This window comes from Phalacrocorax aristotelis, unplaced genomic scaffold, assembly GCF_949628215.1.
Source record: "Phalacrocorax aristotelis unplaced genomic scaffold, bGulAri2.1 scaffold_49, whole genome shotgun sequence".
Lineage (NCBI taxonomy): Eukaryota > Metazoa > Chordata > Aves > Suliformes > Phalacrocoracidae > Phalacrocorax > Phalacrocorax aristotelis.
Genome location: NW_027441362.1, coordinates 244,401 through 270,806, shown reverse-complemented (window position 1 = coordinate 270,806; position 26,406 = coordinate 244,401). Strand labels below are relative to the sequence as shown.

Below are 26,406 nucleotides of genomic sequence, written 5' to 3'. Positions count from 1 at the left end.
TTTCAGGTGGCCCGAAACACTGTACACAGAAAATAACCAGGGACAGACCTGCATTGTTCGGAAGCGAACGATGCCCGACCGGGGCTCCTCTGCGGGGCACGGAGCCCCCCGGCCCCGCCCGGAGACACACACCCGCCCCCCGCTGCCCGAACTCACCCACCAGCGCTCTCCGGCCCCCGGACACGGCCGCGCTGCTCTCTCAGGCGGCTGCCGCAGGCGAGGCTCGGGCACCGCCAGGCCTCCAGGCGTCCCGAGGGGCTGCCGGCCACCGCAGGGGATGGCTGCCGGCGGCCGGACCGCCGCGGCGCTCCCCGCCCAGCTCCCAGCAGGCTCCGCCGGCCGCGGGCTTCCCACGCCGGGCCGCAGAGGGGCCCCGGCACCGCACAGGGACGCCTCGCGACCCGGCCGCCACACGCACCGGCCCTTCGGCCTCCACACGCACCGCTCCCGCCCCCGCTCCGACGCGCCGCGCACGCGCCACCGGAAGCCCGAGCCCCGCGGGGCGGCCCTTAAAGGGCGGCCGGAAGGAACGGCCCCCACCGGCCCCGCCACCGCGCCCAGCCGGTGAGCGCCAGCGCCCCCTGCTGGCCGGGCCGCGCTCAGCTCGCGAGGGCGCCGAGGGCCGGGCGGGGCGGGACGCGCCGGCTCGGGGCCAGCGCCTTCTCGGAGCGAGCGGGAAACCCCTGCGGGCCCCGGTCACGGCCGGGCAGAGCCGCGCGCCCTCCAAGAGCTGCTGAACGGGGCTGCCGCTCGTGACACATACCGAGCCGTCTGCGACGGGAGCGGGCAGAGGAGGAAGGGGCCGGCGGCCGCGGCGCCCTGGCCCCAGGCGGGGGGGGGGGGGGCTGGGGCCCGGGGGGCCGCCCCCCTACTCACAGTTCCCTCACAGTTCCCTCACAGTTCCCTCACAGTTCCCTCACAGTTCCCTCACAGTTCCCTCACAGTTCCCTCACAGTTCCCTCACAGTTCCCTCACAGTTCCCTCACAGTTCCCTCACAGTTCCCTCACAGTTCCCTCACAGTTCCCTCACAGTTCCCTCACAGTTCCCTCACAGTTCCCTCACAGTTCCCTCACAGTTCCCTCACAGTTCCCTCACAGTTCCCTCACAGTTCCCTCACAGTTCCCTCACAGTTCCCTCACAGTTCCCTCACAGTTCCCTCACAGTTCCCTCACAGTTCCCTCACAGTTCCCTCACAGTTCCCTCACAGTTCCCTCACAGTTCCCTCACAGTTCCCTCACAGTTCCCTCACAGTTCCCTCACAGTTCCCTCACAGTTCCCTCACAGTTCCCTCACAGTTCCCTCACAGTTCCCTCACAGTTCCCTCACAGTTCCCTCACAGTTCCCTCACAGTTCCCTCACAGTTCCCTCACAGTTCCCTCACAGTTCCCTCACAGTTCCCTCACAGTTCCCTCACAGTTCCCTCACAGTTCCCTCACAGTTCCCTCACAGTTCCCTCACAGTTCCCTCACAGTTCCCTCACAGTTCCCTCACAGTTCCCTCACAGTTCCCTCACAGTTCCCTCACAGTTCCCTCACAGTTCCCTCACAGTTCCCTCACAGTTCCCTCACAGTTCATCCCATGGACGGAACCGGGACCTACTGTGAGGCACTGGGAAAGAAGTGGGAGGAAGCCGGGACAGACCAATATAGCCCAGTATGGACTAGACCAATATAGCCCAGTATGGACTAGACCAATATAGCCCAGTATGGACTGGAGGGAACTGTGAGGGAACCGCGAGAGAACCCCACAGAACAAACCATGGGGCACGAGAAGGCAGAGAATTAAGAATTAGGGACAGGGAGCCAGAAAAAAAAAAAGAAAAAAACCAAAGGGAGACAGAGAGCAAAAGGAATCGCAATGCGTACGGAGAGAAGAGAGAAACAATTCTAGCATAGGGTCACGCGGGAGCCAGGGACAGCAAGATGGAGAAAGGACAGAAGCTACAGGCTACAGGGCAGAGAGGGAAGAATTAATGAATAGACACAGAGAGCTGGGCAGAAAGAGATGGAGAAAGGCTAAAGATCACACGGCCTACAGGGAAGAGAGAAGAGAGGGAGGAATTTTAAAAACAGGGGCAAGAAGCCAGAGAGAGGGAGAGAGAAGCGACAATAAAATGGGGACAAGCCACAGGGCAGCGAGGAGGGAATCAATGAATAAGAACACGAGACCAAAGAGAACACAATGTAGAATGGAAAAAAGGAACAGCGGCCTACAGGGAAGGAGGAATTAAAGATCAGGGACTGGGAGGCAGACAGAGACACATGAAGAAACAAGTGAAAAAAAAGAAAAAAAACAAACCAACAGCAATGGGCTACAAAGACAGAGAGGGAGGAAATGAGGAAATAAAACATCGCAGCAAGGAGCTGGACAGAGAGAGATGAGGACAAACAAATAGCACGGGTCCACGTGACAGAGAACGTGGAATTAGAACACAGAGAGAGGGAGCCGGACAGAGAGAGAGGCCGAGAGAAACATCTAGACAGGCTACAGCGGGCAGAGGCAGGAATTAAAACCTAGGGACAGGGAGCTGGACAGAGAGAGATGGAGGTCACAGGGAACAGCGGTGGCTGCAGGAAGAACAGGAATTCATGAATAGGGAAAGGGAGCTGGACAGAGAAGAACTCAGAAAGGCAAGAACAGTAGCAGGGTACAGAGCAGAGAAGACGAATTAAAAAGCACGGGGGGAGCGTTGAGGCAGACAGAGAGAGATTAAGAAAAAAGTCACGGGCTACGTGGCAAAGCAGGAGGAATTCAGAAACGAGGATGGGAACCAAGGGAGAGTGTGCTGGTGAAGGATAACGGGCATTAAAAGTGAGGGACGGGGAGCTGGGAAAAGCGAGGCAGAGAAAAACAGAATCACAGAGAGAATCACACAAAGCCAAAAAAGAAGAAACTGAACAACAGGAACAGGTGTAACCAAAGCGATGAAATCAACCAACCAGAGACGGTGTTCCATTACGGGAACCTGGAGCGTACCAATCAGCGCACCTGTCGATCTGCATTTTAGTGCCTAGGCGATCGTTAATGTCAGCAGAACAACAGACAACGTGCTTCTGTCAGAAAAGGATGACAAAACGCGGTTTCGCTTAGCGGACTGAGAAAACTAGCCAAGACTGCCAAGAGTAAGAGCCGAGAAGCTAAAAGGTAATTCCGGCAGGGGGAGATCGCGACCACCGACTCACAGACCACCACCGACCCAAGTAACACCACCTACTCAGAAGAGAACAACGGAAGAGGACAACCGAGCCTGCGCAGTGATTGACATACGGAACGAGCAAGTTTGTACCCATCGCTAGACAAGACAATAATGACTATGTATGAGTATGTAAAATTTTCATCTACAAATTGTACAGGAAAGGTGCGTGAGGTACGCACGCCAGGAGGAGCGATCCCCCGTGCATCCGGCGCCGTGAATATAGAATGCCTGCTCTTTAATACTAAATTGGTGTTGAGGAGTCGTTTCCGATTTTAACGCGTTTTTCGGTAACAGTTTTGGCACCCCAGGTGGGAACCTGCTTTTGAATCTCGACGGATCCGTGGGATCGTGGGACCTGCAGCCGGCCCCGAGGAATTCTCCGGGAGAGCTTCCGATCCCCGGGCCAGAGAATTCTGAGCAAGATCCCCTGGATTGAGGTAAACAAGGCATTCTTTGAAGAAGAAACTTAGGTAGAATAATACGTGGGGTTAGTTTCCCACATAGGATAGGATAGCGGGTTTGAGTCCCACAGGCCTGCCCGTAAGGCGCGGCGAAAGCCACGCAGGGTCGGGGCCAAGAGGTGCCTCGGTTGGTAAGTCTCTGCTAGGCGAAAGCCTGTGGAGCGGGACCCGAGGGTAGGGGGGTCTTCAACAGGGGGTTGAAGTCTCCAGGGATATCTAGCAGGGGGCTACAGATCCCAGTGGCAGATTTCCAGTGAGACCTCTAACGGGGGTTGGAGTCCCTCTGACTACTATTTGCGATAGCGCACAATCACAACTACTAGTTGACTGGGAGACGGGAGCATTACTGAGTAGGAAACCTATCCCACAGAGAACACCTTTGCGATGTATTTTGAAGCACTGGAAAGACGTCGGGGGCGGTGACCCACTAACTCGGAAACCATTAATTGAATATTGCAATCATTGGTGGCCAACGTATCAATTGGAAGGTGGGCACAAATGGCCAGAACATGAGACATTGCAATATCGTACCATCTTGCAATTAATGTTGTTTTGTAAAAAGGGAAGGCAAACGGGAAGAAGTGGCATATGTTGATTTGTTCTTTACACCGTGGAATCATCCCGAGCAGCAGAAACAGCGTGAGGTATGTCCACAAGATTCTACGGCAATGTTTCTGAAAAGAGGAAAACGTGGTGAGAACTTGAAAGAGTGTTGCTCTACTTGTGATACTGGATACTTCGCTTGATGAAACTGACAAGAAAATAGTATGGAATACAGCCAGAAGGCAGGTGCAGGGAGCACATGCTAACAGGAATTTACAGAGAACAATGAATAAGAATTTTCCATCTACAAATCCCGAGTGGGACCCTAATCAGCCAGGACCCAGGGGAATGTTGACTAGATGTCAGAGAGAGATTTTATTTGGAGTAAGACAAGCAATGCCAAAAGCAATAAATTGGTCAAAATTTATGAAGTGAGACAAGAATTAAGTGAGTCCCCTTCAGCCTTTATGGAAAGACTGAAGGTGACCACCAGAAAATATACTCATTTGAACCCAGAAAAACCAGAAAAAGCAATTCAGCTGGTCTCTATATTCATAAGACAATCAGCCCCAGATGGGGGCGGGGGGAGAGAAAACAACCTTCAGAAACTAGAACAACCTGAATCCAGAGATCTGGGTTAAATGCTTGAAGTAGCTTGGCATGAAGGAGACCAGGGGAATCAACCCTAGCTGAACACCTGGTTACACTGAAGCTACGGAATGAAGAAATAGAATTTTTGGTAGATACGGGAGCCACTTATTTGGTATTGAATACACGTGAAGAGAAATTTGATCATAAATCAGTAGATGTTGCTAGCGCAACAGGGCAAAGAAAAATTAGCCCCTCTCAGAGCCATTAAAGTTTAAATTGGAGAAGCAATGGGCAACTCACCAGTTTCTGCATATGCCTGAATGTCCACTGCCTCTGTTATGACGAGATCTATTAGGTCAATTAGATGCTCAAGTAACTTTTAAAGATGGAGAGATTAAATCACTAATACCAGAATCAAAAGCCACAGAGGCGAGAGCGTTTATGTTACAGGATTCCTCCAGGGAGGAACGGGTTCCCGAGGAAGTGGAAAACGTAGTAATTCCTTTGGTTTGAGCGAGCGGAGCTCCGGAGCAATCTAAGTGGGCAGAGCCGGTAAAAGTAACCTTAAAGCCTGGAGCCAAGCCCGTAAGACAAAAACAATACCCTATTAAGCGAGAGGCTCGAAAAGGATTACAGAAGTTAATTATAAAATTTTTCAGAATATGAGCTTTTAGTGGAATGTGAATCAGAATATAGTACTCCTGTGTCGCCAGTAAAGAAATCTAGAGGCAAAGAGTATTAGCTAGTTCACGATTTAAGGGCTATAAATCAGGTGGTCCAAGATATACATCCGGTAGTAGCTAATCCATACGCTTTACTGACCTCTTTTAAAGGAGGAGCATAAATGGTTTACTGTACTAGATTTGAAGGACGCCTTCTTTTGCATACTTCCAGGCATAAAAAGTCAAAGCCTATTTGCTTTGGAATGGGAAAGCCCCACCACAGAATGAAAGACACAGCTACCATGGACCGTACTTCCACAAGGATTTAAAAATAGTCCTACGATACTCGAGACTCAGCTGGCAAAAAAAAATTAGAGATATAGAAAAAACAGAACCCAGGGAGAGGCATCTTGTTACAGAATGCGGATGACATTCTGATAGCGGCACAAAGTAAAGAAAAATGTTTTGAAATTTTTAAATTTTCTCGGCCAAGGAAGATGCGGAGTTTCCAGAAACAAAACCCAAATAGGAAAAGAAGCAGCCATTTATTTAGGATTTGAAATATCTCAAAGACAAAGACAATTAGAAAGTGAAAAGAAAGAAACTATTTGTCAAATTCCCGAACCTAGCAGCCCGAAGGAACTGAGAGCTTTTCTGAAAACAATGAAATAGCATCAGCTCTGGATTCTGAACTATAGACTGTATGTAAAACCATTATTTGAGGCATTGAAAGACTCAAAAGGATAAATATTTAACCTGGATGCCCGGATGCCAAACGGCATTCAAAGAACTGAAAAGAGCCTCGATGATGGCCCCTGCATTAGGCCTACCTGATTTCGCTAAACCTTTTGAGTTGTTTGTCCACGAAAGACAACATTTAGCCCTTGGAGTGCTGACACAGCGACTGGGAACCTGGAAGAGACCTGTGGGCTACTTCTCCAAACAACCTGACCACGCGAGTAAAAGATGGCCTAGGTGTTTACGGGCAGTAGCAACAACAGCGCTGCCGATCCGGGAAGCCCCAAAGTTAACAATGGGACAGAAGATGACAGTATATGTCCCGCACATAGCGGTGACTGTTTTAGAACAAAAGGGGGGTCGTTGGCTATCCCTTAGCAGAATGTTGAAATATCAAGTTGTTCTGTTAGAACAAGACGATGTGGAATCGAAGACTACTGCTATACTGAATCCTGCTATGTTTTTAACAACAGAAAACCTTACGGACAATTTAGAACACGATCGCTTGCTAACTATTGAACAAGTCTATTCCAGCAGACCAGACCTGAGACACAAACCTCTGGGAAAATCCTGATCTGGAGTTGTTTACAGATGGAAGAAGCTCTGGGCGAGAAGAGAAGCGAATGGCCGGATATGCTGTCGTTATCGCCGCCGAGGGAACGGAGTCAGGGGTGCTGCCTGCAAACACCTCAGCACAGAAAGCAGTATTGGTAGCATTGAAGCGAGCTCTGCGAATGGCAGAAGGACAAAGGATAAATATCTAGACTGATTCCAAACGTGCATTTGGTGTGATCCACGATCATGGAGCTATTGGGAAGGAGAAAGGACTGCCATCAGCCCAAGAATCATCAATACAGCATAAAGAAGAAATTCTCCAACTTCCGGAAGACGTGCAGAAACCAAAAGAAGTGGCGGTAAAGTGTTGCAAAGCTCATCAATTTGGCCAGACGGCTGTAAACATAAGCAAACGACTGACCGATAAAGCTGCAAAGAGGACTGCAGAGCAAGGTATCCTTGCACTAGTACCAGTAAAACAGATCAGAATTCCAAAGTTGAAACCGAGATATAATAAATTGGATGAGCAATTAGCAGAACAATTGGAAGCATCACAAAACACAGAGAGATGGTAGGTAACACCAGAAAAACAAGTAATAACAACAACCACCCCACAAGTTATGACAGAACTTGCAAAAGAAAACCATGAGCAAACACATTAGGGTGTAGGCGCTACGGTTTTGAGTTGAAAAACATCTGTAGCGTGTGTAGGCATGACAAGAATAGTTAAACCCATAGTAGCTAAGTGTCCAATCTGTCCTAGAAATAATCCCCTGAACCAAAGGAAACAACCTTTAGGAGTAACAAAACAAAAAATTCTCCCGGAAATTATTAGCAAATTAAGTTCTCTGAGTTACCCAGACAAAATAGATAGAGCAGTATTTGTCAGTGCTGATTGACAAATTTTCTAGATGGCCAGCAGCTTTCTCGTGCTGCACCGACAAAGCTAGAGTAGTAGTTAAGACGTTGCTGAAGGAAATAATACCAAGATTTAGAGTGCCAACGGGAATGTCCTCTGATAGAGCACCACATTTTTTTGCAGAGGTACTTCAACAAATTAATAAAATTTTGGGTAGAAAATGGGACCTGCATACACCCTGGAGACCACAATCAAGTGAAAAATTTCAGAACATGAAGCAAACACTAAACTGACATAGTGGAATATTATTGATCTAGGATGGAAGTATTGAGAAAATTATTATTTCAGAACTTCCAAACAGGGGAAATGTAACCAAAGTGATGAAATCAACCAGAGACGGTGTTCCATTACGGGAACATGGAGCGTACCAATCAGCGTATCTGTCGATCTGCATTTTAGTCCCTAGGCGATCATTAATGCGAACAGAACAACAGACAACGTGCTTCTGTCAGAAAAGGATGAAAAAACGCTGTTTCGCTTAGCGGACTGAGAAAACTAGCCAAGACTGCCAAGAGTAAGAGCCGAGAAGCTAAAAGCTAATTCCGGCAGGGGGAGATCGCGACCACCGACTCACAGACCACCACCGACCCAAGTAACAGAAGAGAACAACGGAAGAGGACAACCGAGCCTGCGCAGCGATTTACATACGGAACGAGCAAGTTTGTACCAATCAGCAGACAGGACAATAATGAATATGTATGAATAGGTAAAACATTGATCTACAAATTGTACGGGAAAGGTGCGTGAGGTACGCACGCCAGGAGGAGCGATCCCCCGTGCATCCGGCGCCGCGAATAAAGAATGCCTGCTCTTTAATACTAAATTGGTGTTGAGGAGTCGTTTCCGATTTTAACGCGTTTTTCGGTAACACAGGGAGTCAGATCAAGAGAGCCAGAGAACAACAAAACACCGACAGGCTACAGGACAGAGCAGGAGGAATAAAAAAAAAAAAAAAAAACGGAGCCAGAGCCAGGCAGAGAGAGGCGGAGAAAGAAAAAGGAGCCACAGGCTACAGGACAGAGAGAGGGAGGACTGAAAAGACGGGGAGGCAGGGAGACACTCAGAGCGAGATGGAGAAAGAAGGTGCGGGGGGGGGGGGCGCAAAAAAGTAAATTTTGCAGCAGGTAAGGAAAGAGAGGGGGCCGGGGGAGAGACAGGGAGGGCCCAGGACGCACAAGAGAGGCAACGGGGCCCCAGTGGCCCAGGACTCACCGCGACTCTCGCTCTCAGCGCTGCTGGCACAATTTAGCCGTTCAGATGCTTCTTTCCCCTCCTCTCCTCCCTGCCTCTTCTGCAGCTCCAGACTCTAGGCCGTCCTCCACCTGAAGAGAATACGTGGGTGTCTTACAGCTCTTACCAGATGAGGCTTCCTAGGCACGTAGCCTAGCTCGCTCGTGCACTACACGCCCGTACCCAACTCCGGGTTACGCGTACAGACCCTACGGTGCACGTTGGTGGCCTGGCCCGCTGCGGGCTATGAAGGGGGATCCTTCCTCCCCCACCTGCATGGACAGGCTCTCTCTTGCCTGCGGCAGGAAGGCAGCTGGCAGCCAGAGCACCTTCAGTTTCTTCTTCTTTACCTTTCGTTGGCGTCTCCAGCTTCAGCTGAGGCAGCTCCTGTCCGCAGCCGGGAAGGGCTTTGTCTATCCCTTTTCGGCCCTGCGCTGCGAGGACGGCGAGGACGGGCAGAGAGAAGCCACGCGAGCCTGAGACGGCCACAGGCAACGGCATCCCCGGGGGAAGGACAGACAACCACGTCCTCAGCACGGTCTCTGGGAGAGGGAAAGAAGAAACAGTGACCGTCATTACCGTCGATCGACCCTGGCCAAAGCCTCTCCTTCCGCAGGGGCTTCTGGACACACCGCTCCCTCCCCACGCTACTGCTAAGGGCCCCTGCACCAAGGGGGAATCCAGTGCGCTTGAGGGACGGCTTGCTGCCTTCACGACAGGGCCTGGGGGCGGCCTAAGGCTATGCAGCACGCTTATGGGGAGGTGCCGGAGCTGGGGGCAGGCGCACGGGGCAAGGGGGGCCCGGGGAGGCTGAGCGGGACCTCCGGTGGGCCGGGGAGGCGGCCATCATCTGCGCCCTGGGCACGGGGAAAAGGTCATCGTCCTCCTCCTTTCCCTCTTCCCTTCTGTCAGCTCCCGGGGAACTCACCGCTTCTCGGGAAGCGGCCGCACCCGCAAGCCCCCAGTAATCAACACGAATCCAACCCCAAAAATACACCTCGCGTACCGTACGCGCCACGGCCGCCCGGCACCCGAGCGCCGGAAGACCGCGCCTCCCGCCACGCCCGGCGAACCACGTGACAGGGCCGGCAGCCACTGCGCCAGGAATACAGCTCCCGGCATGCTCTGCGGCACAACCCGGCCGCCCGGCAGCCGCAAGGACTACAGCTCCCGGCATGCTCTGCGGCACAACCCGGCCGCCCGGCGGCCGGTTTGATGCGGAGCCACCCAGCATCCCTGCGAGCACAGCTGCAGGCGCAACAGCAGTTACGCAGCCACAACTAGGCACTAAACAAAGGCTTTCCAACTCTGGAGGTCTAGAACAGGTAGACATTAGCACAGAAGCACAAGGGGCTCCGTCACCCTGCACAAATCTCCCCGTGCCTACACACGCACACGTTCAGAAGTTAGTTATCAGAAAACGCCCGACTCAGCCATTTGCCACAGTCACGAGACTCACGACATGATAACACGACATGACACACGAGGTGGGCTCAGAGTTTTAAGGCAAGAAATACCTCCCACGCCCCCCACCCGAGATCTTTCAGGGTCCACACCAGCCATCGCCCCGCACCAAACCTACCCGGCCAAAGGCTTTCAGGTGGCCCGAAACACTGTACACAGAAAATAACCAGGGACAGACCTGCATTGTTCGGAAGCGAACGATGCCCGACCGGGGCTCCTCTGCGGGGCACGGAGCCCCCCGGCCCCGCCCGGAGACACACACCCGCCCCCCGCTGCCCGAACTCACCCACCAGCGCTCTCCGGCCCCCGGACACGGCCGCGCTGCTCTCTCAGGCGGCTGCCGCAGGCGAGGCTCGGGCACCGCCAGGCCTCCAGGCGTCCCGAGGGGCTGCCGGCCACCGCAGGGCATGGCTGCCGGCGGCCGGACCGCCGCGGCGCTCCCCGCCCAGCTCCGAGCAGGCTCCGCCGGCCGCGGGCTTCCCACGCCGGGCCGCAGAGGGGCCCCGGCACCGCACAGGGACGCCTCGCGACCCGGACGCCACACGCACCGGCCCTTCGGCCTCCACACGCACCGCTCCCGCCCCCGCTCCGACGCGCCGCGCACGCGCCACCGGAAGCCCGAGCCCCGCGGGGCGGCCCTTAAAGGGCGGCCGGAAGGAACGGCCCCCACCGGCCCCGCCACCGCGCCCAGCCGGTGAGCGCCAGCGCCCCCTGCTGGCCGGGCCGCGCTCAGCTCGTGAGGGCGCCGAGGGCCGGGCGGGGCGGGACGCGCCGGCTCGGGGCCAGCGCCTTCTCGGAGCGAGCGGGAAACCCCTGCGGGCCCCGGTCACGGCCGGGCAGAGCCGCGCGCCCTCCGAGAGCTGCTGAACGCGGCTGCCGCTCGTGACACATACCGAGCCGTCTGCGACGGGAGCGGGCAGAGGAGGAAGGGGCCGGCGGCCGCGGGGCCTGGCCCCAGGCGGGGGGGAGGGGCTGGGGCCCGGGGGGCCGCCCCCCTACTCACAGTTCCCTCACAGTTCCCTCACAGTTCCCTCACAGTTCCCTCACAGTTCCTTCCCAGTACATAACAGTTACCTCCCAGTACATCCCAGTACATCCCAGTAGATCCTGGTACATCCCAAATCCCTGCCAGTTCCACCCGGTACAACCCAGTACAAGCCTGTACATCCTAGTTCCTCCACGGTACATCCCAGGGCATCCCCGCACATTGTAGTGCCTCCCAGTACATCCCAGGTCCCTCCCAGTACTGGGAGGGACCTGGGATGTACTGGGAGGGAACTGGGATGTACTGGGATGTAATGGGACGGAACTGGGATGTATTGGGAGGCACTGGGAAAGAAGTGGTAGTGAACCGGGAGGGAATTGGGATGTACGGGGATGAACTGGTAGGGAACTGGGATGTACTGGAATGGAACGGGGATGTATTGGGATGTACAGGAACGGAACTGGAATGTACGGCGATGTATTGGGATGTACTGGGAGCGAACTGGGATTTACTGGGATGTACTGGGAGGAAACTGGGATATACTGGGAGGAAACTGGGAGGGAAGTGGGTGTCAACTGGGACATTCCAGTTTCCTCCCAGTACATCCCAGTTCCCTACCAGTGCAGCCCAGTACATCCCAGATCCCTCCCAGTCCCTCCCAGTACATCCCAGTACATCCCAGTTCCCTCACAGTACATCCCAGTTCCCTCCCAGTTCACACACAGTTCACTCCCAGTTCCATTCCAGTACATCCCAGTACATGCCTGTTGCCTCCCAGTTTCCTCTAAGTACATCCCAGTACTTCAAAGTTCCCTCCCAGTACATCCCAGTTCCCTCACAGTACATCCCAGTACTTCACAGTTCACTCCCACTACATCCCAGTACGTCCCAGTTCCCCCTTGGTACATAACACTTCCCTCCCAATACATCCAAGTTCCCTCCCAGTACATCCCAATCCCCTCCCAGTACATCCCAGTTCCCTGCCAGTATGTCCCAGTACATCCCAGTTCCCTCCCAGTACATACCAGTTCCCTCCCAGTACATCCCAGTTCCCTCCCAGTTCCCTCCCACTACATCCCAGTACATCCCAGTTCCCTCCCAGTACATACCAGTTCCCTCCCAGTACATACCAGTTCCCTCCCGGTACATCCCAGTTCCCACCCAGTACATCCTACTACATACCAGTTCCCTCCCAGTTCCCTCCCAGTACATCCCAGTACTTCACAGTTCCCTCCCAGTACATCCCAGTACGTCCCAGTTCCCCTCAGTACATAACACTTCCCTCCCAGTACATACCAGTACATCCCAGTGTCCTCACAGTACGTCCCAGTTCCCTCCCAGTACATCCCAGTTCCCTACCAGTACATCCCAGTTACCTCCCTGTTCCTTCCCAGTACATAACAGTTACCTCCCAGTACATCCCAGTAGATCCTGGTACATCCCAAATCCATGCCAGTTCCACCCGGTACAACCCAGTACAAGCCTGTACATCCTAGTTCCTCCACAGTACATCCCAGGGCATCCCCGCACATTGTAGTGCCTCCCAGTACATCCCAGTTCCCTCCCAGTACTGGGAGGGACCTGGGATGTACTGGGAGGGAACTGGGATGTACTGGGAGGGAACTGGGATGTACTGGGATGTAATGGGACGGAACTGGGATGTAATGGGACGGAACTGGGAAAGAAGTGGTAGTGAACCGGGAGGGAATTGGGATGTATGGGGATGAACTGGTAGGGAACTGGGATGTACTGGCATGGAACGGGGATGTATTGGGATGTACAGGAACAGAACTGGAATGTACAGCGATGTATTGGCATGTACTGGCAGCGAGCTGGGATTTACTGGGATGTACTGGGAGGAAACTGGGACGTACTGGGAGGGAACTGGGATGTACTGGGATGTAATGGGACGGAACTGGGATGTATTGGGAGGCACTGGGAAAGAAGTGGTAGTGAACCGGGAGGGAATTGGGATGTACGGGGATGAACTGGTAGGAAACTGGGATGTACTGGCATGGAACGGGGATGTATTGGGATGTACAGGAACGGAACTGGAATGTACTGCGATGTATTGGGATGTACTGGCAGCGAGCTGGGATTTACTGGGATGTACTGGGAGGAAACTGGGATATACTGGGAGGAAACTGGGAGGGAAGTGGGTGTCAACTGGGACATTCCAGTTTCCTCCCAGTACATCCCAGTTCCCTACCAGTGCAGCCCAGTACATCCCAGATCCCTCCCAGTCCCTCCCAGTACATCCCAGTACATCCCAGTTCCCTCACAGTACATCCCAGTTCCCTCCCAGTTCACACACAGTTCACTCCCAGTTCCATTCCAGTACATCCCAGTACATGCCTGTTGCCTCCCAGTTTCCTCTAAGTACATCCCAGTACTTCAAAGTTCCCTCCCAGTACATCCCAGTTCCCTCACAGTACATCCCAGTACTTCACAGTTCACTCCCACTACATCCCAGTACGTCCCAGTTCCCCCTTGGTACATAACACTTCCCTCCCAATACATCCAAGTTCCCTCCCAGTACATCCCAATCCCCTCCCAGTACATCCCAGTTCCCTGCCAGTATGTCCCAGTACATCCCAGTTCCCTCCCAGTACATACCAGTTCCCTCCCAGTACATCCCAGTTCCCTCCCAGTTCCCTCCCACTACATCCCAGTACATCCCAGTTCCCTCCCAGTACATACCAGTTCCCTCCCAGTACATACCAGTTCCCTCCCGGTACATCCCAGTTCCCACCCAGTACATCCTACTACATACCAGTTCCCTCCCAGTTCCCTCCCAGTACATCCCAGTACTTCACAGTTCCCTCCCAGTACATCCCAGTACGTCCCAGTTCCCCTCAGTACATAACACTTCCCTCCCAGTACATACCAGTACATCCCAGTGTCCTCACAGTACGTCCCAGTTCCCTCCCAGTACATCCCAGTTCCCTACCAGTACATCCCAGTTACCTCCCTGTTCCTTCCCAGTACATAACAGTTACCTCCCAGTACATCCCAGTAGATCCTGGTACATCCCAAATCCCTGCCAGTTCCACCCGGTACAACCCAGTACAAGCCTGTACATCCTAGTTCCTCCACAGTACATCCCAGGGCATCCCCGCACATTGTAGTGCCTCCCAGTACATCCCAGTTCCCTCCCAGTACTGGGAGGGACCTGGGATGTACTGGGAGGGAACTGTGATGTACTGGGATGTAATGGGACGGAACTGGGATGTAATGGGACGGAACTGGGAAAGAAGTGGTAGTGAACCGGGAGGGAATTGGGATGTATGGGGATGAACTGGTAGGGAACTGGGATGTACTGGCATGGAACGGGGATGTATTGGGATGTACAGGAACAGAACTGGAATGTACAGCGATGTATTGGCATGTACTGGCAGCGAGCTGGGATTTACTGGGATGTACTGGGAGGAAACTGGGACGTACTGGGAGGGAACTGGGATGTACTGGGATGTAATGGGACGGAACTGGGATGTATTGGGAGGCACTGGGAAAGAAGTGGTAGTGAACCGGGAGGGAATTGGGATGTACGGGGATGAACTGGTAGGAAACTGGGATGTACTGGCATGGAACGGGGATGTATTGGGATGTACAGGAACGGAACTGGAATGTACAGCGATGTATTGGGATGTACTGGCAGCGAGCTGGGATTTACTGGGATGTACTGGGAGGAAACTGGGATATACTGGGAGGAAACTGGGATATACTGGGAGGCATTGGGAGGGAAGTGGGTGTCAACTGGGACATTCCAGTTTCCTCCCAGTACATCCCAGTTCCCTACCAGTGCAGCCCAGTACATCCCAGTTCCCTCCCAGTCCGTCCCAATCCCCTCCCAGTACATCCCAGTTCCCTGCCAGTATGTCCCAGTACATCCCAGTTCCCTCCCAGTAAATCCCAGTTCCCTACCAGTACATCCCAGTACATCCCAGTTCCCTCCCACTACATCCCAGTACATCCCAGTTCCCTCCCAGTACATACCAGTTCCCTCCCAGTACATCCCAGTACATCCTGGTACATCCCAGTTCCCACCCAGTACATCCTACTACATACCAGTTCCCTCCCAGTTCACTCCCAGTACATCCCAGTACTTCACAGTTCCCTCCCAGTACATCCCAGTACGTCCCAGTTCCCCTCAGTACATAACACTTCCCTCCAAGTACATACCAGTACATCCCAGTGTCCTCACGGTACGTCCCAGTTCCCTCCCAGTACATCCCAGTTCCCTCCCAGTTCACTCCCAGTACATAACAGTTACCTCCCAGTACATCCTAGTAGATCCTAGGACATTTCAAATCCCTGCCAGTTCCACCCGGTACAACCCAGTACAAGCCTGTACATCCTAGTTCCTCCACAGTACATCCCAGGGCATCCCCGCACATTGTAGTGCCTCCCAGTACATCCCAGTTCCCTCCCAGTACTGGGAGGGACCTGGGATGTACTGGGAGGAACCTGGGACGTACTGGGAGGGAACTGGGATGTACTGGGATGTAATGGGACGGAACTGGGATGTATTGGGAGGCACTGGGAAAGAAGTGGTAGTGAACCGGGAGGGAATTGGGATGTACGGGGATGAACTGGTAGGAAACTGGGATGTACTGGCATGGAACGGGGATGTATTGGGATGTACAGGAACAGAACTGGAATGTACAGCGATGTATTGGCATGTACTGGCAGCGAGCTGGGATTTACTGGGATGTAATGGGAGGAAACTGGGATATACTGGGAGGAAACTGGGATATACTGGGAGGAAACTGGGAGGGAAGTGGGTGTCAACTGGGACATTCCAGTTTCCTCCCAGTACATCCCAGTTCCCTACCAGTGCAGCCCAGTACATCCCAGTTCCCTCCCAGTCCGTCCCAATCCCCTCCCAGTACATCCCAGTTCCCTGCCAGTATGTCCTAGTACATCCCAGTTCCCTCCCAGTACATACCAGTTCCCTCCCAGTACATCCCAGTTCCCTCCCAGTTCCCTCCCACTACATCCCAGTACATCCCAGTTCCCTCCCAGTACATACCAGTTCCCTCCCGGTACATCCCAGTTCCCACCCAGTACATCCTACTACATACCAGTTCCCTCCCAGTTCACTCCCAGTACATCCCAGTACATCCCAGTTCCCTCACAGTACATCCCAGTTCCCTCACAGTTGACACACAGTTCACTCCCAGTTCCATTCCAGTACATCCCAGTACATGCCACTTTCCTCCAAGTAAATCCCAGTACCCTCCCACTACATTCAAGTTCCCTCCCACTTCCCTCTAAGTACATCCCAGTACTTCACAGTTCACTCCCAGTACATCACAGTTCCCCCTCGGTAAATAACAATTCCTCCCAGTACACCCCAGTACATCCCAGTTCCCTCCCAGTATGTCCCACTACATCCCAGTTCCCTCCCAGTCCATCCCAGTTCCCTCCCAGTAAATCCCAATTCCCAACACTTTCCACCCAGTACATCCCAGTTCCCTCCCAGTACATCCCAGTTCCCTCTAAGTACATCCCAGTACTTGACAGTTCCCTCCCAGTTCACTCCCAGTACACAACAGTTACCTCCCAGTACATCCCAGTACATCCTAGTAGATACTAGGACATTTCAAATCCCTGCCAGTTCCACCCGGTACAACCGAGTGCAAGCCTGTACATCCTAGTTCCTCCACAGTACATCCCTGTGCATCCCCGCACATTGTAGTGCCTTCCAGTACATCCCAGGTCCCTCCCAGTTCACTCCCAGTACATAACAGTTACCTCCCAGTACATCCCAGTACATCCCAGTAGATCCTGGTACATCCCAAATCCCTGCCAGTTCCACCCGGTACAACCGAGTACAAGCCTGTACATCCTAGTTCCTCCACGGCACATCCCAGGACATCCCCGCACATTGTAGTGCCTCCCAGTACATCCCAGGTCCCTCCCAGTACTGGGAGGGATCTGGGATGTACTGGGAGGGACCTGGGATGTACTGGGAGGGAACTGGGATGTACTGGGATGTAATGGGACGGAACTGGGATGTATTGGGAGGCACTGGGAAAGAAGTGGTAGTGAACCGGGAGGGAATTGGTATGTACGGGGATGAACTGGTAGGAAACTGGGATGTACTGGCATGGAACGGGGATGTATTAGGATGTACAGGAACGGAACTGGAATGTACTGCGATGTACTGGGATGTACTGGCAGCGAGCTGGGATTTACTGGGATGTACTGGGAGGAAACTGGGATATACTGGGAGGAAACTGGGATATACTGGGAGGAAACTGGGAGGGAAGTGGGTGTCAACTGGGACATTCCAGATTCCTCCCAGTACATCCCAGTTCCCTACCAGTGCAGCCCTGTACATCCCAGTTCCCTCCCAGTCCGTCCCAATCCCCTCCCAGTACATCCCAGTTCCCTGCCAGTATGTCCCAGTACATCCCAGTTCCCTCCCAGTACATACCAGTTCCCTCCCAGTACATCCCAGTTCCCTCCCAGTTCCCTCCCAGTACATCCCAGTACATCCTGGTACATCCCAGTTCCCACCCAGTACATCCTACTACATACCAGTTCCCTCCCAGTTCACTCCCAGTACATCCCAGTACGTCCCAGTTCCCCTCAGTACATAACACTGCCCTCCCAGTACATACCAGTACATCCCAGTGTCCTCACAGTACGTCCCAGTTCTCTCCCAGTACATCACAGTTCCCTACCAGTACATCCCAGTTACCTCCCTGTTCCTTCCCAGTACATAACAGTTACCTCCCAGTACATCCCAGTAGACCCTGGTACATCCCAAATCCCTGCCAGTTCCACCCGGTACAACCCAGTACAAGCCTGTACATCCTAGTTCCTCCACAGTACATCCCAGGGCATCCCCGCACATTGTAGTGCCTCCCAGTACATCCCAGTTCCCTCCCAGTACTGGGAGGGAACTGGGATGTACTGGGAGGGAACTGGGATGTACTGGGAGGGACCTGGGATGTACTGGGATGCAATGGGACAGAACTGGGATGTAATGGGACGGAACTGGGAAAGAAGTGGTAGTGAACCGGGAGGGAATTGGGATGTACGGGGATGAACTGGTAGGAAACTGGGATGTACTGGCATGGAACGGGGATGTATTGGGATGTACAGGAACAGAACTGGAATGTACAGCGATGTATTGGCATGTACTGGCAGCGAGCTGGGATTTACTGGGATGTACTGGGAGGAAACTGGGATATACTGGGAGGAAACTGGGATATACTGGGAGACATTGGGAGGGAAATGGGTGTCAACTGGGACATTCCAGTTTCCTCCCAGTACATCCCAGTTCCCTACCAGTGCAGCCCAGTACATCCCAGTTCCCTCCCAGTCCGTCCCAATCCCCTCCAGTACATCCCAGTTCCCTGCCAGTATGTCCCAGTACATCCAGTTCCCTCCAGTACATCCAGTTCCCTCCCAGTACATACCAGTTCCCTCCCAGTACATCCCAGTACATCCTGGTAGATCCCAGTTCCCACCCAGTACATCCTACTACATACCAGTTCCCTCCCCAGTTCACTCCCAGTACATCCCAGTACTTCACAGTTCCCTCCCAGTACATCCCAGTACACACCAGTTCCCCTCTGTACATAACACTTCCCTCCCAGTACATAACAGTACATCCCAGTGTCCTCACAGTACGTCCCAGTTCCCTCCCAGTACATCCCAGTTCCCTCCCAGTACGTCCCAGTTCCCTCCCAGTTCACTCCCAGTACATAACAGTTACCTCCCAGTACATCCCAGTACATCCCAGTAGATCCTGGTACATCCCAAATCCCTGCTAGTTCCACCCGGTACAACCCAGTACAAGCCTGTACATCCTAGTTCCTCCACAGTACATCCCAGGGCATCCCCGCACATTGTAGTGCCCCCCAGTACATCCCAGGTCCCTCCCAGTACTGGGAGGGACCTGGGATGTACTGGGAGGGAACTGGGATGTACTGGGAGGGACTTGGGATGTACTGGGAGGGACCTGGGATGTACTGGGATGTAATGGGACGGAACTGGGATGTATTGGGAGGCACTGGGAAAGAAGTGGTAGCGAACCGGGAGGGACCTGGGATGTACTGGGAGGCACTACAATGTGCGGGGATGCCCTGGGATGTACTGTGGAGGAACTAGGATGTACAGGCTTGTACTGGGTTGTACCGGGTGGAACAGGCAGGGATTTGGGATGTACCAGGATCTACTGGGATGTACTGGGAGGTAACTGTTATGTACTGGGAAGGAACAGGGAGGGAACTGGGATGTACTGGTAGGGAACTGGGATGTACTGGGAGGGAACTGGGACATACTGTGAGGACACTGGGATGTACTGGTATGTACTGGGAGGGAAGTGTTATGTACAGAGGGGAACTGGTGCGTACTGGGATGTACTGGGAGGGAACTGTGAAGTACTGGGATGTACTGGGAGTGAACTGGGAGGGAACTGGTATGTGGTAGGATGTACTGGGTGGGAACTGGGATGTACCGGGAGGGAACTGGGATGTAGTGGGAGGGAACTGGTATGTACTGGGAGGGAACTGGGATGTACTGGGATGTAGTGGGAGGGAACTGGGAGGGAACTGGGATGTACTGGGAGGGAACTGGTATGTACTGGGAGGGAACTGGGATGTACTGGGACATACTGGCAGGGAACTGGGATGTACTGGGAGGGGATTGGGACGGACTGGGAGGGAACTGGGATGTACTGGGCTGCACTGGTAGGGAACTGGGATGTACTGGGAGGAAACTGGAATGTCCCAGTTGACACCCACTTCCCTCCCAATGCCTCCCAGTATATCCCAGTTTCCTCCCAGTACATCCCAGTAAATCCCAGCTCGCTCCCAGTACATGCCAATACATCGCTGTACATTCCAGTTCTGTTCCTGTACATCCCAATACATCCCCGTTCCATGCCAGTACATCCCAGTTTCCTACCAGTTCATCCCCGTACATCCCAGTTCCCTCCCGGTTCACTACCACTTCTTTCCCAGTGCCTCCCAATACATCCCAGTTCCGTCCCATTACATCCCAGTACATCCCAGTTCCCTCCCAGTACGTCCCAGTTCCCTCCCAGTACATCCCAGTTCCCTCCCAGTACTGGGAGGGAACTGGGATGTACTGGGAGGCACTACAATGTGCGGGGATGTCCTGGGATGTACCGTGGAGGAACTAGGATGTACAGGCTTGTACTGGGTTGTACCGGGTGGAACTGGCAGGGATTTGGGATGTACCAGGATCTACTGGGATGTACTGGGATGTACTGGGAGGTAACTGTTATGTACTGGGAAGGAACTGGTAGGGAACTGGGATGTACTGGTAGGGAACTGGGATGTACTGGGAGGGAACTGGGACGTACTGTGAGGACACTGGGATGTACTGGTATGTACTGAGGGGAACTGGGACGTACTGGGATGTGCTGGGAGGGAACTGGGATGTACTGGGATGTACTTAGAGGGACCTGGGATGTACTGGGAGGGAACTGTGAAGTACTGGGATGTACTGGGATGGAACTGGGATGTACTGGGATGGAACTGGGAGGGAACTGGTATGTAGTAGGATGTACTGGGTGGGAACTGGGATGTACCAGGATGTACTGGGATGTACTGGGAGGGAACTGGTATGTACTGGGAGGGAACTGGGATGTACTGGGACATACTGGCAGGGAACTGGGATGTACTGAGAGGGAATCGGGATGTAATGGGAGGGAACTGGGATGTATTGGGAGGGAAGTGTTATGTACCAAGGGGGAACTGGGACGTACTGGGATGTAGTGGGAGTGAACTTCGAAGTACTGGGATGTACTTAGAGGGAACTGGGATGTACTGGGAGGGAACTTTGAAGTACTGGGATGTACTTAGAGGAAACTGGGAGGCAACTGGCATGTACTGGGATGTACTGGAATGGAACTGGGAGTGAACTGTGTGGGAACTGTGAGGGAACTGGGATGTACTGTGAGGGAACTGGGATGTACTGGGACGGACTGGGACGGACTGGGAGGGAACTGGGACGGACTGGGAGGGATCTGGGATGTACTGGGCTGCACTGGTAGGGAACTGGGATGTACTGGGAGGGAACTGGGATGTACTGGGCGTCGCTGGGAGGGAGCTGGGATGTACTGGGATCCATACTGTGTGGCATGTTGGTCATTACTGGGACGCACTGGTCTATACGCGCGGGCTGATATCTGACCCCTCTGGCCCCACCCACCTTTGCGACAGGCCCCGCCCCCTGGCGAGGGCCTGGTGGGGTGGGGCCGTGCTCGTGTGCTCCCCAGGATCCCCAGTTAGCAACAGGTCCCACCCCCTGGTGACAGCCTGGGGGTGTTGCTGGTGCTGCCTGGCCCCACCCTCCATAGCAACAGGCCCTGCCCTTGGTGATGGCTCCAGGGGCATTGCCAGCGTCCCTTTGGACACACCCCCTTATTGACAGGCCCCACCCCCCGGCAACGGCCCGGGGGGGCGGTGCCGGCTCTCTCCCCTTAGCGACAGGCCCCACCCCCCGGCAACGGCCCGGGGGGCGGTGCCGGCTCTCTCCCGTTAGCGACAGGCCCCGCCCCCCGGCAACAGCCCGAGCCTGTGTTTGCTCCGCTCGGGGGGCTCGGTTTGGGTGTTTTCTCTCCCCCCTCCCTCCCGTGCCGGGAACTCCAGGCGGCTCTCGTACGGCTCCCGGGGCCTTCACCCCCCGGGGGGCTCGGCCCGCCCCTTTCGCGGGGCGCTGTGGGAAGGGCGGGGGCGGGGCCCGGGGGTGGAAGAGCCCCGGCTCTGGCCCTGGGCTTCTCTGGCGTCGGTGCTCCCGTGTTCCCTCGGGCGGTCGCAGCTTTGGGGCTGTCTCAGCCCCCCGGGCAGGCGTGCTCTGGCGTTTAGAGAAGCGGAGGCGTTGCCTGAGGTAAGGATTCCAGAGCTTGGCACTCTTTGGCGGCATCTGTACTAGAAAGGTCCCTTGTGGCCTGCTTTGCTTTTTTTCTCCCAGGATGCTGTTTTGGGCGCTGAGGGGGCGGTGAGACGGGTTAGTGGTATGGTGTTCTGTTTGGGGTTTGGTTTTTGCTTTGCTGTTTTTTTTCCCCTCGTGAGATCATTTTATTGTGCTGCTGCAATTCCTGTCTTTACTGAACCCGGAACCTTGGGGGTTTTCACTAGTTGTGCCGTTCACTGTTTCAGGTGTTGCCTTGGCCTCTCAACAGCCGTGGCACAACCTGCAGCGATGCTGCCTCTCCAGGCCCCCGCAGGCCCCGCTTTCTTGTCCAGCCAGGCGGGAAAGCGTGGTTGTTGCAGAAACAGCTACGCCCTGCGACTCCTCCTCAGGTTGTTGGCTCGGCCCCAACAGCGTACAGGCTGCTGAGGTCACCGCCTCCGCGCGGGACGCAGGCGGCCCGGAGAGCTTTACCCCGCGCCATTTCCGTCCCCTCTGGGCAGCAGCGGAGCTGCCGCCGCTTCAGGCGGCCGCTTTCTCGAGGGCGAGGAGCTGGGATGACAACGGGCCGCTGCAGACTCTGGTCAGGGTAAGAGGCTGTTCCCTGGGGAGCCGGCGCAGGGGGAGCGGAGGTACGCACGGGCACTTGTCGGTGCCCCTGGCCGGTAAAGGGAAGGTTAAATTGTTAGAGTGCAAATAAATACATATTATTTAGGGAGGAGTCGTGACTAAATTTAATCACACCTATTACTGAACAAACCAGGCAGTCATTATTCCTAATCTGTAGTTAAAAAAAATAAAGGCAGTCCTTTTTTATGCCATAAATAGAGTTGCGAGTCATTAATAGCTCAATCTAAATACAGCCGTTACTAAATCAACTGCAGGCATTAATGACTCCTGATCAGAAACAAAATAAGGAAATTTTCGAATCTAGAATGAAAATCGACCCGGAAAGCTAAATTGGGAGCGGGTAGTACTGAAATTGTAACAGGGCTGTTAGAAAGTTCAGAGGCAGCGACAGCTCCTGCTTCCAACCCAAGCAGTAAACGAAGCTTTAGGTTCTTAAATGAAGAGAAATAAAGGTGAGCTGTTAAACAGTGGCTGGGGTCAAGCGTAGCTATTAAGAAAATTTGCAGGTACGGGTGATTCCTGAGCAGAACTAACAATTCCAGAAGATTTAGATTTAAAAACTACAGAGCTAATGGAGTGCCACAACCGCCCGGATGTAACTGCAGCCGCTTTGGGGGAATGCCCCAGCCCCCCCAGCCACCGCTATTAATTACTGCCAAGGAGAGCGAAAGTGAAAGTAGAAGCAGTGCAGGTGAAGTGTGAGCAGTACGCTTTTTCCTAAGTCATCTCTTCGTGTCAGGAGAGGAAAGAAAATGGAAAGAAGATGTTTGCAGGGGGTCTGTGCTGGGTTACCTGCGCGTCTCTTCCGTGCGTCCTTGAGGAGACATTTAGCTCCTGTTGGGCGCTCGCAGGTGGAGACAGGGCGAGCTGGAGGCAGGATCGGTGCCGGCACTGATAAAGGGATGGGCAACGAGCGGAGAGAAGAGGGGGCAAGGGCTGAAAAAGGGTCACCGGTTCTGCAGGGAAGGCAGCGGGATGTGACTCGGCAACCGCTCTGACGAGCGCAGGGTCATTCGCTGCGATGAAGTCAGGGTCTGCGGCTGGCCCGGAGAGGCAGCAGAAATCCCAAACTCTTTGCAGGGGTACCGGCCAGATTAGGGCAACACCTGAACAGTAAAACCATTTAGGGGAAGCAGAGCTGGGCTGCACCGCGTGGCCAACCTCCCTCTTCTCCGTGAGTCCCAAAGGGGCAGCTCCAAGAATGTGCTGAGAATTCATCCCTTGCGCTAAAAATGAGACGCAAGTAGCACCCACCCGTGAATTTTATTTTCTCTCTCGCTCTGCGGCTCCTGCCTGCTTGTCTCTCCTCAGTGCTCACCTGCACCTGTGCTCGGATGGGGCAGCTGAGGGAAGGTGCTGCCATCTCCCCAGCCCCGGCGGACCGCCCCTCAGCTGTGTCCTCTGTCAGGGAGCGTCGTCATCTCTCCTGCCTCCCAGAGCGTGTCCTGTAGTGGCAGACGCGCGGGCTTTTCCCTGCACGCGCATACGGGAAGGGAAGGGAAGGGAAGGGAAGCACAGTGAGAGCTGGGCTTGTCAAAGAGTAATGGGGGTGGTGGGAAGCGTAGCTAGAACCGGAGAGCTACAGCGCAAAAGCGAAGCGGACGGGACACAAAAGTAAAATGGTGCACAGGAATGCTGAGGAGAGAACTCCCGCAGCACACAGGAAATCAGTGTCAGAATCTATTGTCTTCTGACTGCCAAATTAAAAATAATGGCACGCTTTGCAACGCTAAGCTCGCTCTAATCGTCTGAACTGTTTCTTTCCAACCCCCACCGCCCCCAGCACACCGCTCAGCCTCCTCAGCCTGAAATGCCTTGTTTTCCTTCTTTTTTTTTTTTTTTTTTTTATGACAGGGCAACTTCTGTTCCCGAGGTGGTGCCTACGGTACAGCTATCTCTTCGAAGACAGTTTGGTTTAGGTCAGAGAATGTTGAGCCTGGACTGAATCAGCCTCTGTTTCTATTTCTGGAAATCGTCGGTCCTGTGCATCAAGCCCGGAAAAAAGGAAATATGAACCAAAGGACGTGGGGCCTGCAGGGCTAGGAAATTATTTGAGAAGAGGTTCAGTGGGGAAATGACTCTTTGTCTGTGGGGCGTCCAGGCAAGCAACCCAGCTGCTAGAAAGCGGCGCTGTCCCCAGGATGGCCTCGGCGGTCCCGTTGGAGTCGGGGCAACAAGGACAAGGCAGGGTGAAGCATCTGGCCTGCCGTGTGGAACGTGACTGTACAAAGCACGTGTGATGCACTGCAAGTTTACTTGTTTAAACTGTGAGTTAAAGAAGGTGTGCGGTTGCTTTGTAAACAGCCGACGCTCTAAAGCTACACCCATCTAATTGCTAGCTGTATTAAATCTATCGTATTGCTGTTTCTGCATTAAAAAATAAAAAAGAAAAAAACCAACACACCTATGTAAGCACTTCTAAGTACAACGGAAAACCACTGTTTAACGCATGGCATGTGTGGGTTGTTTTTTTGGGGTGGGAGGGTGGGGTGTATGACAAAAACCTGCGAGAGACACACGCACATACGCACATGTCATGTTTAGCACTCACCTAAACCCAAAAAAGAAAATCCACTCTTTATTTTGCAGCATTAGCATTAGCTTCCAGCGCACAGCCTGAGCGCACACCTCTGCTCTCACCGTCTGCTCCCTCTTCAACCGTGTGTGGCTGTCATCAGCTTGCACAGGCTTTGCTCGTGCAAGTTTCCGCGACAGCTTACGAGAAGGCAGGGAAACCAACCCAGCAAGACGCGTAGTGCCTTCCTCTATGGGCTCCGTCCAGCCTTTGTTAAAATGAGCAGAAAAGAAATCTGCTGCTGCCTTTACCCTGACTGACTCTTACAGAGAGCATCTGACTTGACCCGCAGCAAAGCGATGCCCCAGGCAGCAGCACGTATTGGCGCGGACCGCGGTTTCACCCACCTGTTTTACTGCGCCGGTCCTTTCCCACGGCCGATGCCGCAGATGTGGCGCGCCCCACCCCCAAACCTCTTTACGAGGGTTCCCTGGGCTCTGCAAGTCGCCTGCTGGACGTGTTGCTGATTCAGGCACGGGCAAAGTCAGCTTCTTCGCTGGCCTCGGGCCAGGGCAGCCACGTACTCGAGGGAAACTCAGAATATCTCCAGCGAGATCTCACCGGGAGGCTGGGACCTCGTCAGTAGGGGAGAAAGCCAAGCGACTGACACTGAAAGGGAGCTCTTTGCTAGGCTGTAGATCGTAAAGTTAACAAAGAAAACAAACCTGCCTTTTTAAAAATGCCCTCTTTTGAGTCTGCCACATTTGATACGGATTTTTTAAATTGCAGGGTATATCTCCTACAGGCCTCATGCAAAGGGAAGTGAGTACCTCTGGCTCTCAGGACAAGGGGGTCCCTCAGGAGCCCAGGTGCTCACGCCAGCCGGCATCTGGCACAGCACAGGGCAGGAGCTTTGGCAGTAGTACGTGAGCTGAGAATGAGAGTTAGGCAGCACTGCGCGCTTCTCCTGTGAGCCGCCGAGGCTCGCGCGCTGTACCTTCCACAAATAAAAGGCCA

The 26,406-nt window shown here is 54.0% G+C and overlaps 1 long non-coding RNA gene across 1 annotated transcript; it reads left to right on the top strand.

Moving 5' to 3' along the window:
- The first annotated feature begins 22,057 nt into the window (after window positions 1-22,057).
- On the top strand, window positions 22,058-25,322 carry LOC142051451 (uncharacterized). Its single transcript, XR_012658485.1, has 3 exons — window positions 22,058-22,220; window positions 22,493-22,833; window positions 24,729-25,322. It is a non-coding gene; the product is annotated as an uncharacterized LOC142051451 (long non-coding RNA).
- Window positions 25,323-26,406: the final 1,084 nt, after the last annotated feature.